Genomic DNA, 17,962 nt, shown 5'->3' with positions numbered 1-17,962 from the left:
TATGACCAAACACTGCATATCTTCAGATCTACAGTCAAATGACTTAAGTGCCCACTGTGGAATTGGCCTTTTCCCTCCAATTAGGCTTAGTTATTTTAGACATCTGCCAAAAAGAGCAGCAACCCAGCCCATATTGAACACTGTATAAGAGCTCTGGTTGCCAAGATGATTTACTTGCGGAGTGTGTGGGTTTATGGCGGTTATAAAGAATTAAAGTCAGCTAAAAGAGTCAGGGCCCCATCACAAAGTAGACACTTAGATTGGTTGAGACACTCTGAATTTGGTTCTATATTCTAATCTAAGGCAGTTTTACTCCCTCTGATGGCAAGATGAAGCTAGTCAGGTGTGAGAGCCATATTTAGCACATTGTTATCTGTCACTTTAATTTAAATGTGGAGACGGTTTCAGGATATTCGCCTTTCTCCTCAGAGATTGATGAGGTTACAATTTGGGAAGGGTTATAATCATGGCTGTGCAAATGACAGGAACATGACGGTGCATTTTCTATTGAAATGCACATGCATATGATGAAACATCCTGCCAGGAAGAAGACAGGGATGGTGATGACAGATCATTCTACTTAAACAACACACACACACACACACATACACACATACACACACCACCTAAAAAGTGTATAGAGATGAGATTTGGCTGTCAGCCAGTGGAAGATATTACAGCCATAATTCATTACTCACTGGCCCAGGCTGAACCCAGATTGTACTGGCAGGAATGAATAGTAAAAAAAAATAAATAAAAAGAATAAATTGTGAATTTCAGATAGCAAGGGGATTACAGTAAAAAGATAGTGACAATGTATTGGAGAAGAGTAAAATGATACTGTAGGATGATGGAGAAAATACAGTAAAAATCACACAGAAATAATGAGAAATTGATTGGAAACTAAAAGAAACAAAAAAAATCGAGTTAAAACTAGTAAAACTCCAAACATAATGCAATGATGGAAATGCACACTGAAACCTAAGAGTCGGAAGGACAAGACTCAAGAAAAATCAAAAAGTAATGGTTTAAAAACTTGGAGTTAGAAGGTTAATAAAAGGCGAAACTGAGACTGATAACTATAAAAAAGGATTTGCCAAAAAAAAAAAAAAAAAATCCATCTTGAAAATCATCCCCTTCCCTTCTTTCCCTGCCTGCTTCCACACTGCCTGTGTCCTCTATTTACAGGGCAAGTGCTGGGTTAGTGCTTTTTAAATGAGCTCAGGAAGAGATTTTCAGAGTTGTTGTTTTTTTTTTTCTTTCTTACTTTATCTAGTTCCTTTCATTAGGCGGGTTAATCCTACTTTTAGCCAACAATGCAGATGGTCTCTTCTTCTCCTTGAAAGACATATACAGTACATGCATACACAATTATTTCTTTTGCTTTCATTAGCTAGACTCTCTGTTTTTTTACACTTCAGCTTTTAATAAAAAGGATCATGCTCCCATAATGTTTTTAGAGTCTAAAGGTTTGCAGTTTTGTTTTTAATGATACCGATGTTGCAGCTAATTCCTACGGATAACAGCTACTAATGCAAAGAGCACATTCCTCTAACTGTAATCCGTACCTACTCTAGTGTCTTGTAAGTGGGGCTCATAGACACCACACGAACACCTTCAACCATCAATTATACATTTTTCACACATGGTTGTCCTTTATTGCCAAAATGTTATTGCTAAACTATATGATTCTTGACAGACACGGGTCTTTAAGAGTTAGTAACCATATGCATATAGACTATGTATCATTAAATGTATCCATGTAACTCATTAAATTGACATTTTCTGCTTTTGGGGGGAGCATTACCCCGATGAATTGGATCTTCAGCACCCAAGCATGTCAAGAAGGACCAAGGAAAGTGTGTAATTTACTGACAACAGACAAAAAGGATTCATCATAACAATTTTGATCATAACCATAACTGACATTTATGATTCATTATGGAAAGGGAGCAACGACGTGATCCCGCGAATGAAAGCTACAAATCCGTTAATGCGGGCTCAGTAAAAACTCAGCAAATGAGAGGGTGTCAATCAAAGTTCTGATCAAGCAAAGGGGATGTGTTAGTCAGCCTATCAGAGCTCGGCCTTGATTGGGCTTCATGCTTCAGTCTTGTCGTTAGTTCCCCTACAGGACCCTTAGATGAATATAAGTCAGAGGGAAATGAGACGGGGAGGATGAGTGCCAACAAAGATAAAAACCGTAGAAAGGATGAGTGGGATAAAAAAAAAAAAAAAAAAAAAAAATCTCTTTCAGCACCACGCCTCCAGAACTGGAGTGCATTTAAGGGCTTCTCATAAATACGAGATGATTGAATCTACAAAGCCAGCACTGAGTCACTAGGCAAAATAAAAAATGTAAAGTTAGGGGACATGTTGGGGAGGAGGGAGAGGTTCGGTGACAGAGCTGGAGGAGGAGAGGGGGAGACAAAGTGACAGACACTGGCACAGTAATCTGGACAATGGCTAGTCAGCCGTTGGACGGTTATGTAATTCAGTGGTTGCAAATCTTTTCTGTCTGACATTCCCCCACAGCCCTATCCGATGAGCTCAAGTGCCCTTTCACTGACCCCACCAGTCATGTTCTAAATATGTTCTTGTAGATTATAATTATTCATTATACTTTTGGCCAAATATTTCAGCTGCTTATTCATTCCTTTTGACCAACTATTTCAACTGTTTTTCCCTTTACTTTTAGTTGACTATTTCAGCTATTTATTAATTACTTAGCAAACTATTTCAGCTATCCATTACTTTTAACTACAGCAGTTAGCTATTTCAACAATGTATTCATAATTTTGCTAAGTATTTAAACTGTTACTTTTAACAGGGCTGCAAACTTTTAACTTCTGCCTGCAGTAGTCCAGGGGGGAATATAATATTCATAAGTATGTTTTAATTAGTGTATAATCACCTGAAAATAAGAATTACATTATAATGAGCCCAGTATATCTACATAGGGAGTGGGTCCTCTTCCATGGAGCCTGCCATGTTTCTACAGTAGCCCAGAATGGACAAACCAAACGCTGGCTCTAGAGAGGGCCTTTTGCATTTTTTGCAAGTTTCACAGCCAACGTAGGTTCTCCTACATGCTTGGAGGGGGTGAGTGAGGGGAGGGTTTATCAGTTCAGTTGGTTGCAATCTGCAACCTCACCAGTAAATAACTTAATCTTACACACTGGTCCTATTTATTTATTCATTAATGGTTACTTTTATCTGTTTATCTATTACTTTTAGTCAACCATTTCAACTGTTTATTCATTACTTTTAACTACCTATTTCAACCATTTAACCATAGCTAACTATTTCAACATCTCTGCTCACTTACTGAGTACTTTGCACACACTGCAACATGTGATGTTAATATCTACTGACTCAGGTTGATGGGCAACTGTGTGTGTCTATTGGGTGTGTTCACAGTTCACACATAAAAGTGAAGAGGTTTGCAAGCAGTGAGAGACAGACTGAAAGATAAATAGTCTGTGTGTGTTTGCAGGTTCACAAGAGTTAAAAAAAAAAAGGATTTTCAAAGAAGCCAGCTCATAACCATAGTAGCAGCTCTGTTAAAATGAAAAGACAAAACATGAAAAAGATAATATACCAGGTAAGACAAAAATAAAAGGAAAACAAACCTCTGATCTTTTTTAAGTGAAATGTACAGCATAGAATAAGATCCAGAAGGGGACTGACACGAATAAAAGCGTGATATGAATGGACAGCTATACACAGAGGTATGTGTGTGAAGACAAGAGTACAATGAGAGTCTTTAGATGTTGATAAAAGAGCAAAAACAAAGGCAGCACACATCCCCGCATTCGCTCACACCTTATCGGCCGGCTGGCTGAGTCATGACGAAATGGCTGGGTTGAATGTGTGTATGTGTGTGTGTGTTCTGTCTTCTGTGATGGGACCTGCGGTATTAATGAAAACTGTGGCTCCTCACCTTTTCCTATACTAACAGGACCTGAGCCAGCACACACAAGCATCAAAACACAGCCGTAGAAGAAGGGAGGGAAAAAGAAATGAGAGAAGAGATGCAGCAGACTGACCCCCTCTAATCCCTGAAAAACTAACATACTCTGCACCCAGATAATAATAAATCTTCCTCCATGCTGGGAGAGGAAGATCACCGAGGGGGAGAGAGAGAAAAGGCACAATGAAAAGAACAAAAAAAGATTAAGCTTTCACGGAAGATGCAAAATAAATTTGCACACCCCCGCCTAAAGTGTGGCAGAGGGAAGAATGGGAACCAAAGAGACAACGGCACAGCTAGGAAAGAACAGGGAGGCGAGAATAGACACTTGTGAGAAATATGGGCATCTGACAGACAAATCTAGTCGAGGCGAACACTGGAAAATAGCTGACATATTTCTGATTGTTTGTGGGTGTTACAAGACATCTCAGTCTGTTCCCATATCGGCTCCATGGGGTGTTAACGGGAGGACGTGAGGGAAAGGTGAGATGGAGGAGTTACATCAGAGTGAGTCCAGTAGGCTTCGCTTGGCTTCCTCAAAGCGTGCTTCACTGATGGATCTTCTAACACCTTATTGCTCTGCAGCATGGCAAAGCCCTCTCCCTGATCTTATTCCCCCCTTGCTAATCTATCTATCTCACACAGACAAGACAGACCCGGTGGATGTATCGCCTTCCAATCATCCTATCATGGCTAACCGCAGTCAGGAACGAGGGGGAAAGAATAGAAAAAAGTGTGAGAGGGAGAAACAGGTATCGATTTGATCAAATATACTGCTGTGAGCAGGTTTGGCTTCGCTCAGCAGCTTAACACCCTGAAATAGAATGCGAGGAGGACAGAGTCGGTGTGGGTGGGGTGTTTATAAGACAATAACAGCAATGAAGTGGGGAAGCAGCGTTTGTGGCTGGTTGCAAGCAGAGCAAAGATGTTTCAGAAAAGACAGATGTTATATAAAAGGAAAAGTTTTTAGAACTGTGCGTGTATATGCAGTGGTGGAATGTAACTACGTCCATTTACTCAAGTTTTGAGGTGTTTGCATTTTACATGAGCGTTTCCATTTTCTACTACTTAATATTTCTGCTTCACTTCAACTCTTTAAAGACACAGAGACCATTTTACAGGCCTTCATCTCGTCACGCCTGGATTATTTGCAACAGACTATACAGAACTCAGCTGCCAGACTTTTAAGCAGAACCAAGAGACGTGATCACATCACTTCTGTTTTAGCCTGTCTACACTGGCTTTGAAGATCTTACTGGTGACTTTTAAGGCTCCTCATGTCCTCTCTCCCTGCTATATTTCTGACCTCTTTGAACCATATGGGCCAATGCGTACTTTGAGATCCTCAGGCAGAGGTCTTTTATCTGTTCCAGAGGGCCGGCTGAAAATTAGAGGGGACAGAGCGTTTGCAGTCAGGGCCCTGAGGCTGTTGAACAACCCTGCCTGCGGAAATCAGGCTGGCTGAGTCACTCTACTTTTAAATCTCTTCTTAGAACATACTTTTATTGGAGAGACTTTCCTGATTTTACTTGAGTTTGTATTTTCTTTGAACTTATTTCTGTTTTTATTTATTTTATATCTTCTTCTCTTTTATTTTACATTGAATTTGTTTTATCTTTTTTTTTTTTTAAATCTAACAATTTGATGATGTGTCTGTTTTGTTTTGCTGCCCTGGTGAAGCACTTTGTAACGTGGGTTTTGAAAATAAAGATTAGTATTATTATTTGTCAACTATAGTTACTATATTGGTACCAGGCAGATTTAGATTTAACATTAGAAAACATAACCAAAAACCTGATGCATTGTTATATATTAAAATGGTTAACAGTATATAAAGTAGGTCTCCATAATCTATAACATTAAAATGCTGCTTATGCATTAATGCATTAGTAAAAATAATACATAATAATAACACTGACAGGGGCCATTTGGCTGCACAATCAGCCCTTTTAAGTAAATTTTGCCATTAACAGATCGATACATTATTCTCTTTCAAGATATTTTGAAAATATAGATATCACTTAAGATTTGCAATACATGAGCATGTTTACATTGTTGTATTGTGTAGTCTATCCTCTTTCTAGGTCTTCATGGTAGAGAGAATTTTATGTGGCATGTCTTGTACATCCTCAAAGAGGGATCCTGCCTCTGTTTCTGTTGCTGAGATTTCTTATTTATGAGTACAGTGTTATTATTACTGATAGGAAAGATGGCAAAGACTATGAAAATAAAAAATAAAATGATAACCTAGAATTATCCTTTAAGTAAAGGCTCTGTATGTGTGTGTGTGTGCATGTGTGTGTGTTAGAGCTATCTCCCTCTGGCAATTTGACAGCCATATGACTGGTTGTAATTGCCTGTTCCACTCAACCCAGTGAGGGGTTAATAATGCCAACAGCCTCTTATTCCTGCCGTCACCTTCTGCTGTCCAGCTCTGACAGTGGCTCTCTCTTCGGACAGCCTTCAGCACCTCCAGTGCACACACTCACACCCACACATATACGCGCGCGCACACACATTGTTGCATTTAATCCAGTAACTGTATGAAGCAGTGTAGATAGGCCTATGGGATATAGGCTAGAAAGAAGCAGACAGTCCTATCACTGCACTGCCAGACCCTCGCATACACGCTCACATAGGCAAATCCACTGTGAGCGACACACACACACACACACACACACACACACACACACACACACACACACACACACACACACACGCCCATGCACACTTACACAATGGTTCATGTGGTCAAACCTGCACTCTCATTTGTTCGATAGGTATTTACAGCCATTTAACCTTGCCTTAAGGGAAAACGAAGACCACATATCAAGTGCAGAGCCAGTGCAGTGTAGTCAGCCTATGGCAGATTCTATAGTAGTGTATGTGTCCACAGCATCCATACATTAGCATGGCATATCTGTACTTTTCACCCAGTTTCCCATGTCTTTAAAACATGCAAATATCCTATAGGTTTAGTAGTTTGAAGTGCTTTACAGGTTAATTTTCCAGTAACATATTCTCCATAGCATAAATGGAGCCTGTCCTCTCAAGAAAAACAACACAATAAGTCATAATGTCAGTCGCCAAAAACGACCTATAGCTAGTTTGTTCGAGTGACAGACCCCATCTTGCACATATACTAATAATGACCCAGAGAAGTGACGCAGTTCAGATGACATCCATATTAAGGGTGTTGCAATATACCGGTATTGACGATAACCGTGATATTTAAAAAAAAAAAAAAAAAAAAAAAAAAAAAAAAAATGAAATGTTGATATCATGTTAATAATACACATATGACAATATCGTAGTAAATAATCCAGCGCCTCTTTAAACCCCTTAATGTTCCGACGACCCGTGGACGGGCCGTCAGACTTTTAAGTGATGTTACACAACTATGCTATGTACACAACTTCTGTCTTTAAGTGGGTACGCATGCGACACATCTTTGGAAAGCTAAGATTCTTGTCATTCAATCGATGCAAACAATTTATTTCACAACAGCAGGAACAAGCAACGCCTCTGTCAGACCACCAACAAAACAAACAATTACAAAATTCACGCTACTCACCTATGAAGACTCATGTTACTCCACCGACTGATACAACTCCGACAAAAACGGTCTTGTTACATTAGCAAAGGTCCAGTCGATCCAATCCAGTAAAATATTTAGTCCAAAACATACAGTTATATCAATAAATATCCACGAACAGCCGTTGCATCATTTCGAATTAGCCGGCAGATATGCTAATCTTCCAACGTATGATTCTCAGTCAAAACTCACGTTAGCATGTAAACATTAGCCACATCTTGGTATCAAAATGGCGGCTGCACTCTGACCTTTCGATTGACACATCACTTAACCCAATAGGAACTTCCATGTCCTGTCCACAGCCTACAATATCCAGCTAGAGTCGTATTGAAAGCAGGTGCATTGAAAGCAGGTGCATGCCCCTATTCTTTCGTATAAACACCGAGAAAATAGGAACAGAGTCTGCCGATAATTTGCGCTTCAAATAGCTAGTGATATTCCGGATATAACCTCATGCTGCTTCACTGCTTTTTATAAAGCCACAACATGGAAATTATATAAATATAAATAGTTTGCTGTGATTTATTTTTTATATGAATTGCTTTCCCACCATCATTTGATGTTTTTATGTAACATCATAAAACATCTTTTTTTTTTTTTTTAACTGATTTGTAACACTTTTGGAAAGCACAGACAAATTATGTTGTCCTGCCAATTAGTGCTGATAGCTGCATATAAGAAAACGCTCCTATGGGTCGTTCTGGAGTGCATGGTCAAACTACCTATGTGGTCTTTTAATTTGGAGGACTTGATGCATAAATACCCTGAAATGCCTTAATGAAAGTGCTAAGCACTGGAGTGAATTCTGAAATAGATTAAGTTGAGGCAAGAGTTCCATAAACTACATGCTCCCCATAGCTTAAGCTCTATGGGATTAAAACCACATTTATATCAGGGTTTAACACACCATCAGCTACTGTAATTTACTGATTATCATACCAGCCATCAGATCTGTTGAAAAACTATAACATGACTCAGTTCGAGCTGAGATATTCATATTCTTATCTTTTTAGAGAACATATACTGGAGTAAATTATATTAATTTACAAATGTTGTAAAATAGGTATTCAGAGTCATAAAGGTAATGATCCTCCGTCCTCAATATTCCCTTTCCTAATTATAGAAAGCCTGGCTGCGTTGCGGATGTTGTGAATTTGTTTTACAAGACGTGCGAGTTTAACAAAGCATCATTTAGTAAATGAGATCAGATCCAACGGGGACATTCATAACAACGGGCATTTTAACAAGACACTTTGATGTTTAGCACACTGGTTAGAAAGTGAGTTCTGCTCTACTTCTGAAGGATACGGGCATGCAGAAGCCATCTCCATTAAGAGACCCACTAGCCCCGTTCCCGAGTGACTGCGAGAGATTGGCAGCATCTAATTACATTCCGAGGCGGTCTATTCCTTTAAGGTACTTGGGTGCTATTCCACGAAGAGCACTGTTCTGAATCTCCAGGGTCACAAGCATGCTAGATTTAGGATCACCGACTAAATTGGGTCCGGGAGAAAGGTGCTGATGGTGTGGTGAGAGGAGATTGGACTGCTATGATACTGAAATGCAGGGGGAATTAAAATGCTGTCAGGCCGCAAGCAATAAAACCTATCTAAGCATCACTAGGGATTTTCTTCTTCACTAGAGCACATATAGAAAAAGTCATAAGGTATTAATGGCTGATTTTAATGTTCATGTGTAATGACTGCCTGCAAGTCATCTACAGTGCTCCATATGTACCTAATAAGTGATAATGTTTGAGATCATGCTCAGAAATCAGCTGTAGATTTATCAATGTACACAAATAAGGTGAAAACGTCTTACTGTCAAGTTTAAAGTGGACATTCAACTCAGAATACCAAACACTTAACAACTTGGATGGATCCACTCTTGTGCAGTTAATGTTTCTATTCTGTCTCCTTTTAAAACTATTCAAACATGGACATGTAAGTATCATCATAAGATATCCTTCATTATTCCTCAATACCTTGAGTAAAATCTGTCATATTTGCTTCACTGTAAAAATCTGAACATAACACTGTTTGCCTCTCTGAGTCCCAAGCAGCAAGAAGAAAGACATAGCGACATGGCACCCTTCTGGAGAAAAGTATAGCTCAGGAAATATCCTCAGTTAAGGGCATTTGCTGAGCTCTAATTGTAATATAATATAAGATTTCATGTCTCACAGTCTGTTGCAGTGTGTGTATATGCAGTCATATGTCACAGCTGAATGGGAAAAGCATGACTGTGTGTGTGTGTGTGACTATGCTTACAGCACAAGGCTCATGAGAAGAGTGCTAATTCAACAGAGAAAGAATAAAATAGATGCAGGGAACATGCATGACATTATGTTTCTGCATGCAGATTCAAGGCCCTACTGTGGAGACAATATCTGTTCTGTATGTAAAGACTGAGCTTTCCCATTTAGAGCAAACATGATTATCACTAGTGGGAAGATCTGATGTAAAACAAGATGAATTGCAACGACTGCTTGTGATAAGCTTTTGACTGTGTGGTACAAGGTGCACACATACTGTGGGTGGTGAAAAATTAATGTTTCTGCAATGATATTATTAAAAATGATCAAGGCAGAGCAACCTTACGGACGAAAATGATTCAGCACGGCTTGGATAAAAAAAGAAATATATTACTGATTAAATTATAGTTATTTGATAAGAGAGCCATTAACATGAGCCATGTTCCAGGGGTGGATTCTTAAATGGATAAAACAGCATTCCAATCCTACACACACATGGAAACCTTTTAAGTCTAATTGTGCCATCTGCTGTTTAAGAAGATGTTCTTTAATCCTGCAGTGGAGATAATGCATTAAAAAGGGGCTTGGACAATCGCATTGTACTTTTCTGAATTCCAGAAAAGCTAACTCTTCGGACATATGAGGTTTCTGCAAAAGCCTGAAGCAACTCATTATCATTTGAGCAGGGAAAAGCAGACTGATTAACAACTCAAATTGCACTGTATGGCCATGTTAGTTTCCAGTAAGCACTGGCGAAATTTGGCCAAGCAGTATGTCACAAAGCTTTAGCTTTACACTACGCCAACAAACAATTCAATTTGGTCTTTTTCAGCCTCTATTTACTGCAAACAAACAACATCCGTGTCAGCAAAGCACACTCGAGGGATTGGTTTCAGCACAGACCAGATAGAAACAAATCAGAGCTCCAGCTATAATTTTTGGTGCTCTCACTGTCTATAAATCACATGACCCATCATTATTATGGTTTAGTTTATCTCTTTCAGCAGCTGTTGTGTACATGTTTTAAAAATGTTCACAGAAACCATGCATTCAGTACAACATAATTAGGGATTTTATGAAAACAGGTGCACAACACTTACATATTTGATCAGCATTATAATTATGCAAATTATTTGTGCTATACCTATATATTTGTATTGTGGTTTGTACTATATGTCTACATTTGCTTGTTCTCCTTCTTAACATTTGCACAATACTGTATCTACACAGGGCGAGCAGCATAATATGTACCCATGACACAAAACAGACCGCCTTTTATGGTAAACTAAAATGACTTGTATGTGAAAGTGGTGCATATTATCAATTTAGCGACAATCCCACAGAAAATTATCACCTGCAAGTCCTCTCAACAAGTCATGTTGGTATATAACGTTTTCCAAAATGTTGAGCCATTCCTTTAACCTTCCATTGCACTTTTTCAGTGTCAACACCTGCCTTTAAGGGCAATGAGTAGTAGGAATCCTCTTTCACTTGCAGAAATCACACAATTACTTATTTTAATTTTGGTCATTATAAGTTTAAATATGGTACAGTATATAGAGTATGTGCTTGTTTAAGTGTACCAGAATCTTCTTCAGTAACTAGTTTGTACATGAGGGCTGCTATAAGCTTTTTTTTTTCATTGAACACATTTTAGCATGTCACAGTAGGAAAAGCACAGGTGTAAATAATAACTGAATGGCTGAATTCCATTTAGCTGATTCAGTTTCAGGGTCCTGGACTGTCACACTGTCATGGAATAAAGTGGAGCCAACATTAATATTATTAGTAACACCTGTGCTTTCCTACTATGACAAGTTAAAATGTGTGTTGTGAAAAAGGTCTATTCCAGATGCAGATAATGATTACTGATATGAAAGGTAAATGTATTATGCAGACTACTTTCGCCTCAAATGTAGGGTTTCCGATGCCCACGCACAACCGTGATATGCACACGTAGACAGTACACATAAATCATATCGATTAAGAGCACACATCATTGTAGTAATGCCTGTGTACACTACTGTATGTGAGTGAACGGGGTATTACTTCATGGGTGCCCAGTGGCCTCTTACTCCAGGTTTAATTACATCGATGCCCTCTGCAACACTCATTTCATCTACCTGTCTAATTGCTGCAAAGGTTGCAGGAGGACCACATGATGACACAGCCTCTGGCCACGATGTTTAGTGGGGAGACAGCAAATTACACAACGCATCTGTGAAGGGACTTCAGTCTGGCTCCAAAAGACCTTTAATTCTTGGTGGTACTCCATGAAAATCAGAATCATGTTATTAACCGCAGTATCTCATTCTTAGACATTTAGAGCTGCAAGGCTAAACCCGATATGTTTTGCAGTGGTTGTTTGCTGTTTTTAGCCTCATTGTCTTCCAATGTCCATACATCTGTTTCCCTTGAGATGGTACATTGTAGATGCTTGAACCGCTGCGCAACTACTTTGTACCTGATGAACAATTGTGATATTTGGCAACATGGGGTTGCTGTAATTAAAGTTTGAAGTTTTACTTCTTTTAAAGTTTTAAAGAGCATAATTTCCACAATCATGTCAATGGAACTTGCTAAACACATATTGTATCTGCTCCAGAAAAAAACTGCCAAAAACTCAGACGAAGATGTGTCAACGTGAGGTGGAAAGCTGTACGACACCACTTTATGAATAAACCGAGACAGCAGCAATATATGATAGTCTAAAGGGAAATAAGAGAAACAATTGGAGCTCCTGAAATCATTCAGTCTTAACTGTCACACAAACATATAAAGTCATACTGCACAAACAGAGCCACTTTGTGCCGTTACAGCAAACATCTGTAGTGTATAGAGGTTTACACTATGTTTATATCAAAATTTTATCTCATTGATCGGGGCACCACTCCTCACTTTGGGAGTAGAAGACAAGTGGTCAATGTTGTTGAAAGAATTTACTGTTATGAGACTGATTAAGACTGATTAAAATGTTTATTTATCTATTCTCCTCAAAGAACACAGACAGCTTCTTTCTAATAAATGATGACATTTAATTGTAACTAAAGATCCTAAGAGTACATGATAAAGCAAATAATCAAGCAAATGAACACAAATTTAAATTATGAGATAAATCATAACTGAGTTGGCGATAGTGATGAAGTATGTGTTTTGAAGTAATAAAATTTACTTCTCTAAGGAAATTATAATTTGATTTGACATCAACTCAGATAGATGATATTAATTCAGTCATCTTATCTCTCACAGTTATCAAAGTTAAAACAATTCTTCAGGAAATCTTAGGCTAAGCAACATGATCTGGTTCACATACTGATTAGACAACTTAATTCACATTAATTAAGAATTGGCTGGAATAGGAGATATACCAATGGGAAGTCAACTAAGGAATGCATATCAGATTTATGACAGTCTCTGGAGATAAGGAAAACCCAAAGGGAGTCTCTATCCATATTTAATGTGAAGTTATCTTGTCAGCCAAGGTTTCTCAAAAGGAGTTTTTGAAAGCACCAGTGTTGATCTGGCCAGTGTCACTAGTCAACTCCCACTAGGAGAGTTGAAAGGTCAGTTCATCTCTTGGGTTAGACACTCACCTCCATGTCTCTGTGGAATTCAAAAAAGGTTTTGTCTAGTGGAATTAAAGAAAAGAAAACAGAATGTCCTACAAGTACCATTTGGGGATGCATTCACTAAACGTTAGTGGCCAAAAGACACAGAGTGCAGACGCACATGAGCAATCAAATGAGTTTGAATGGCGCGAGGGAGAGAACCAACATCATGACTTTCAAAAAAGCTACTTCACACAAAATCACATTGCTCCACTCACTGCCACTGCACCACTTACTTACCCTGCGAGGTCCAGGCCCCTACATATGAGTCGAAAATTGAAGTTCTGGTGAAGTAGATGGAAGTTGGCATGTGCTATTACATATGTTTTCTGAAGCATTTTGCCCCCAACGTCACCTCTGAGCAATTCTCTCTCTTGGGCTGTGTACCAATCAAGCTCTACTGATCAAACTCTTTAGGCTGTAATAGTTTAGGCTCAGGCTGAGGACATGGTTTGGTTTGGTTTGGTGTTTGCCAATTCAAACAGTGGAGATGTACTTGGCAGCCTTGGCAGGTATTTTGGGGACAATAAATGCAGAAACATTCAAATATGCTAGTTAGTCCAGTAGATGATAAAACTTTTCAAATAATACCTAACTGCCAGACCCTATGGCCAATTATTTAACCTGGAGAGGGTGTCTGGTACAACTATCTGAGCTTGAAAGCAAAACACTTGTACATCTGTCATGTTTTTCAGTAAAAAGTGTAACTTTCTCCATTGTAACACTTCTTCTTTAGTACTTAGTGTAAAGATCTTGGTAACTATAAATCTGCTATATCCAATACTCAGACTAAAATGGCCCCTTAAGAGGATGTTGCCACTTGCAGCTGCATTTTTTTTCTTTACTGACCTCCTACCTCAGCTATCTCTCCAGCTCTCTGTAAATAAGCCTGTTTAACAGTATCAAGAATTACATCATTAATATGTGTAGACTTTTAACCACTGAGGAGAGCCACATTTGCATGCAACTTTCTGTGCGCAGTCTAAAGCGATTACAGCAGAATCTGAAAACATCTCTCTCACTTCCTTGTTCAGTGCCTCTTCCTTTCTCCCCCTCTCGTTCTCTCTCTATTCTCTTCTCTCTCTCTCTTCTTCTCTTGGGGCAGTTCAAAAGAAATCAGGACTCAGACACTGAATGATGCATGTTGCCTTTGGAGTGCAAGCAAATGCATAGACCCACAGAGAGACACACAACACAAACAATCAATCTCAATACGTTTCACATGTACAGAAATCATGATAATATGCACCTCTGGGATTCAGCTAATTGTCTCCATGGCAACTCTGCACTGTTAAATGTACACACCTGTCAAGTTGTGAGTCTACCCAGCCTGCCCCTGGGCAAGAATTACACCTGTCCACTTTGTTTCTTCCAAAAATATACAAGCTGCAGCCTTGACAAGCCACTGAACCTGGGGAGGTTCTCCTCGTACACACACACACGCACACACGCACGCGCACACACACACAAACACACAACGCTAACACGTCTCAGGCATGTATAATCATACGTACACACACATAGCACACATTTTCACCCAAACTCACACAGAACTAATGAAACATGAAAACTGGCAGCACATAAAATCACAGCATGTTACCCTGAATGCCTGGCGGATTTTTTTGTCTTACCTTTATTCAAACAGGCAAGCTGAGCACATTCCAAGAACACACTTTATATACAGCAACAGCCTGGGGAGTTTTTGTAGTTGTAGCTCTTATTCAAGATAACTTCCTGCTTTTCCTTTGAATTAGATGTCGCTTCTCTTTCACCAAGCATAACTGTAAAGATGTCACGGGTTGTCAGGAGTCAGTGGTCTTTGTGTGCGTCATCCATGCAAGAAATTGAACAAGAGGAAGATGACTAAGAAAGTCAAGACTTCTCATGATCATTACTGAAAATTGTTAAGAGGTAGGAAATATTTAGGAAGCAGAAAGTGTGGCGTATTCCTGAAACGAATACATTACTTACACATATGCATAATGCTGGCCTAATAAATGAATGGAAACATACTTTCAATGCCTTATTCACTTTGACCTCTTATTCATTTTGCTGCTGTAACATTCATTACCCTTTTTTTTTTTAACTTAGTCTCTGAAAAAACAGCTAAAACAGCAGCTTCCAAACACATGCTGCAGCAGGGTCCTCTTTGTGATGTGTTTGTTTCCAACTAAAAGCGGTTGGATGCATGAGATGTCATATTTACCAAGTCCATATTTGCAACACTGGAAACACACACATGCACACGTCAGATCCCATTAGATCCCACCACAAAGGAGTCCAGGCTCCTTCCATCTGTTTCGGCAGACCGCAGCATTCCACTTGTTGGCCTGCAAACACAAAGCGTCCTACTCTACGAAGAGCCATAATAGAGGCCGATGGGTGTCACAGCAGGGCACTCTGCTGATGACGAGGCCAATGTGCTAAGGCAGATGAATCTGCGCCCTCTGAACGCTGAGTTAAGCAGTGGGACTAGCCGGCTGCTTATGCATGAGCTGCAAAGGGTAGCAACTGTATGTGTGTGTGTGCATTTCTGTGGTAGTGGGGAGTGTGGCTATCTTCCATTACATAATTGGTGTATGCAAAAAGATTTAATAAAAGTGCTTTGGAGTGTGTGCATGATAATATTATGGAAAAGAATAGAGAGACGCAGAAGAACCATAAAAAAGAGAGATATAGACGTGGGAATGAAAATTAAAAGGTAAGACTTGTCCAATAAGAGGTGGAGAAGCAACCCAAGAAAAAAAGCAATCATGAAAATACGTTAGCTTAGGCAATCCTCACGGGCCCTCCTGTACTACACTATAAAATAGCAGCTTCAGATGCTTTGAATCAATACAATCTGCCAGCTCTTGCTCTTTCTCTGTCCCCAGAGGCCACACATTATGAAAAACATTACATAAAAGGCAAATATTACTGCTGGGACGCAGTCAGTCGCCAAACAAGAGTGTACGCACGCACACACAAACACACAGTTTGACACACATGGCTGAAGCCGAGAAAGTAACAACCTCAAATTGCACAGTCATTGCCCAGCAAGGACTCCTTGTTCATCTATGCACAAAAAGAGTTATTAACACAAAAAACTCATCGAATTAACTATTCTCTATGGTTGTATTGTGGCAGTTTCTTATCCCTTGTGCGATCAATATTAATCAGAGATGTGAATTATCCTTGCAATTCCAGGCAATTAATTTGTTTTGTTTTCTCTCCCCTCTCATCCTCCTGCAACCCCAACCTATCTATTCTCAAGGAGGCCCGTCCTTTCACTTTTCTTGCCAAAAGGCTTAATTGTACAGAATGAGTCTATAGGGCCTAGGTTTTGTTTCCTGTTGATTTTCTTTTAGCTTTAGCCTCGCCCAAGCCCAGTCATGCTCATAGAGCGCCCCAAACCAAAATGGCACTCACTGCAAATATTGACACAGTCACCCGGGGCTGCGCCAAATGAATGCCACCCCAGTGACAGAGGCATCTGTGACTCCAAATGGAGCATGGCAGAGCATAAGAAGTAGGAGGGCATGAGACATGACGCAGAGGAAAGGAGGAGACCAAAGCGGATACTTACGCTTACAAAATCTTTCACCTTTTTCCCCTCTTCAAATTTTTTAAAAACCTCTAATAATTAACTTCTACATGCTGGTGTACTTATCTCTCTGACCACTCTTTGAACCCAAAGCTCGTATTTATTTATTTTTTTTCTCCACTATGGCCCTCTCTGCCTTGTATAGCAGTGTCCTGGGCATGCGATGGCTGATGTGCAGAGAGCTGACATCCGAGTTTCTGGATGTGATGATGAAAGGTCTTAAGCCTTGATGACGGTGCGTGTTACTCAGCCAGGCTCACCCAACCACACTGATAAAGATAGCCCTGCCCAGCTTAAAATAATACATGCAACCTAGGCTTTACCAGTGCCGTCCATTCACTGTGTAGTTAATCCAAACTGGATACTGAGAATTTTAAAACAAACAAAAAGGCCAAGATTGGAAATCACAGAAATCATAAGGACTCATAATAATATTTCAATAAGGAAATAATAGGATGGCTGGATGGGTTTGGAACAGAAGGAAGGGAGATGGGAGGAGGAAAAGAGAGCAGGAAGCTTGTTAGGGAAAGGCCAGCGAAGGAGAGGAAGTGTGTGTTTTTGTGTGTAAAGGGGGGGGGGTGTCAGAGGAACAATGGTCCAGCCAGGGTGCAGTGATCCAGGCAAGACCAAGCTGTTGCCTGGCCCCTGGTCCATATGCACTATTTAAACAGCATGCATGTCTGCACACACACACACACACTAACACACACAGCTTGACCACCACCACTTTACATACTGTATTTTCTCCCTCCTGCTGTGTGTGTGTGTGTGTGTGTTGATGTGTCCTCTTGTACATTTGTGCACTTGTACATCAGAGAGAGAGAGAGAGAGAAAGAGAGATAGAGAGAGAGAGAGAGAGATATGTGAGAGAGAGGTTTGTGTGTGCAGTCTGTATGTGTGTGTGTGAGAGTGAGAGAGAGAGAGAGAGAGAGAGAGAGAGAGAGAGAGA

The 17,962-nt window shown here is 39.7% G+C and overlaps 1 protein-coding gene across 14 annotated transcripts in view; it reads right to left on the bottom strand.

Annotated features, from left to right (window-relative positions):
• adgrb2 (adhesion G protein-coupled receptor B2) overlaps nucleotides 1-7,823 on the bottom strand; it is a 203,499-nt gene extending 195,676 nt beyond the window's left edge. For 6 of the 14 annotated variants that reach the window (XM_042436675.1, XM_042436673.1, XM_042436678.1 and 3 more), the window contains exon 1: nucleotides 7,548-7,822. The gene's annotated coding sequence lies outside the window, so the exon portion shown is untranslated. Of the gene's footprint in view, nucleotides 1-7,547 lie in introns of all 14 variants that reach the window. The other 8 variants (XM_042436671.1, XM_042436670.1, XM_042436672.1 and 5 more) reach the window with 2 other exon arrangements.
• Between the last annotated feature and the right edge of the window lie 10,139 nt (nucleotides 7,824-17,962).

The sequence above is a fragment of the Thunnus maccoyii genome, chromosome 15, assembly GCF_910596095.1.
Source record: "Thunnus maccoyii chromosome 15, fThuMac1.1, whole genome shotgun sequence".
NCBI lineage: Eukaryota > Metazoa > Chordata > Actinopteri > Scombriformes > Scombridae > Thunnus > Thunnus maccoyii.
Note: the sequence above shows the minus strand (reverse complement) of the source record. Positions and strands in the feature narration are given on the sequence as shown.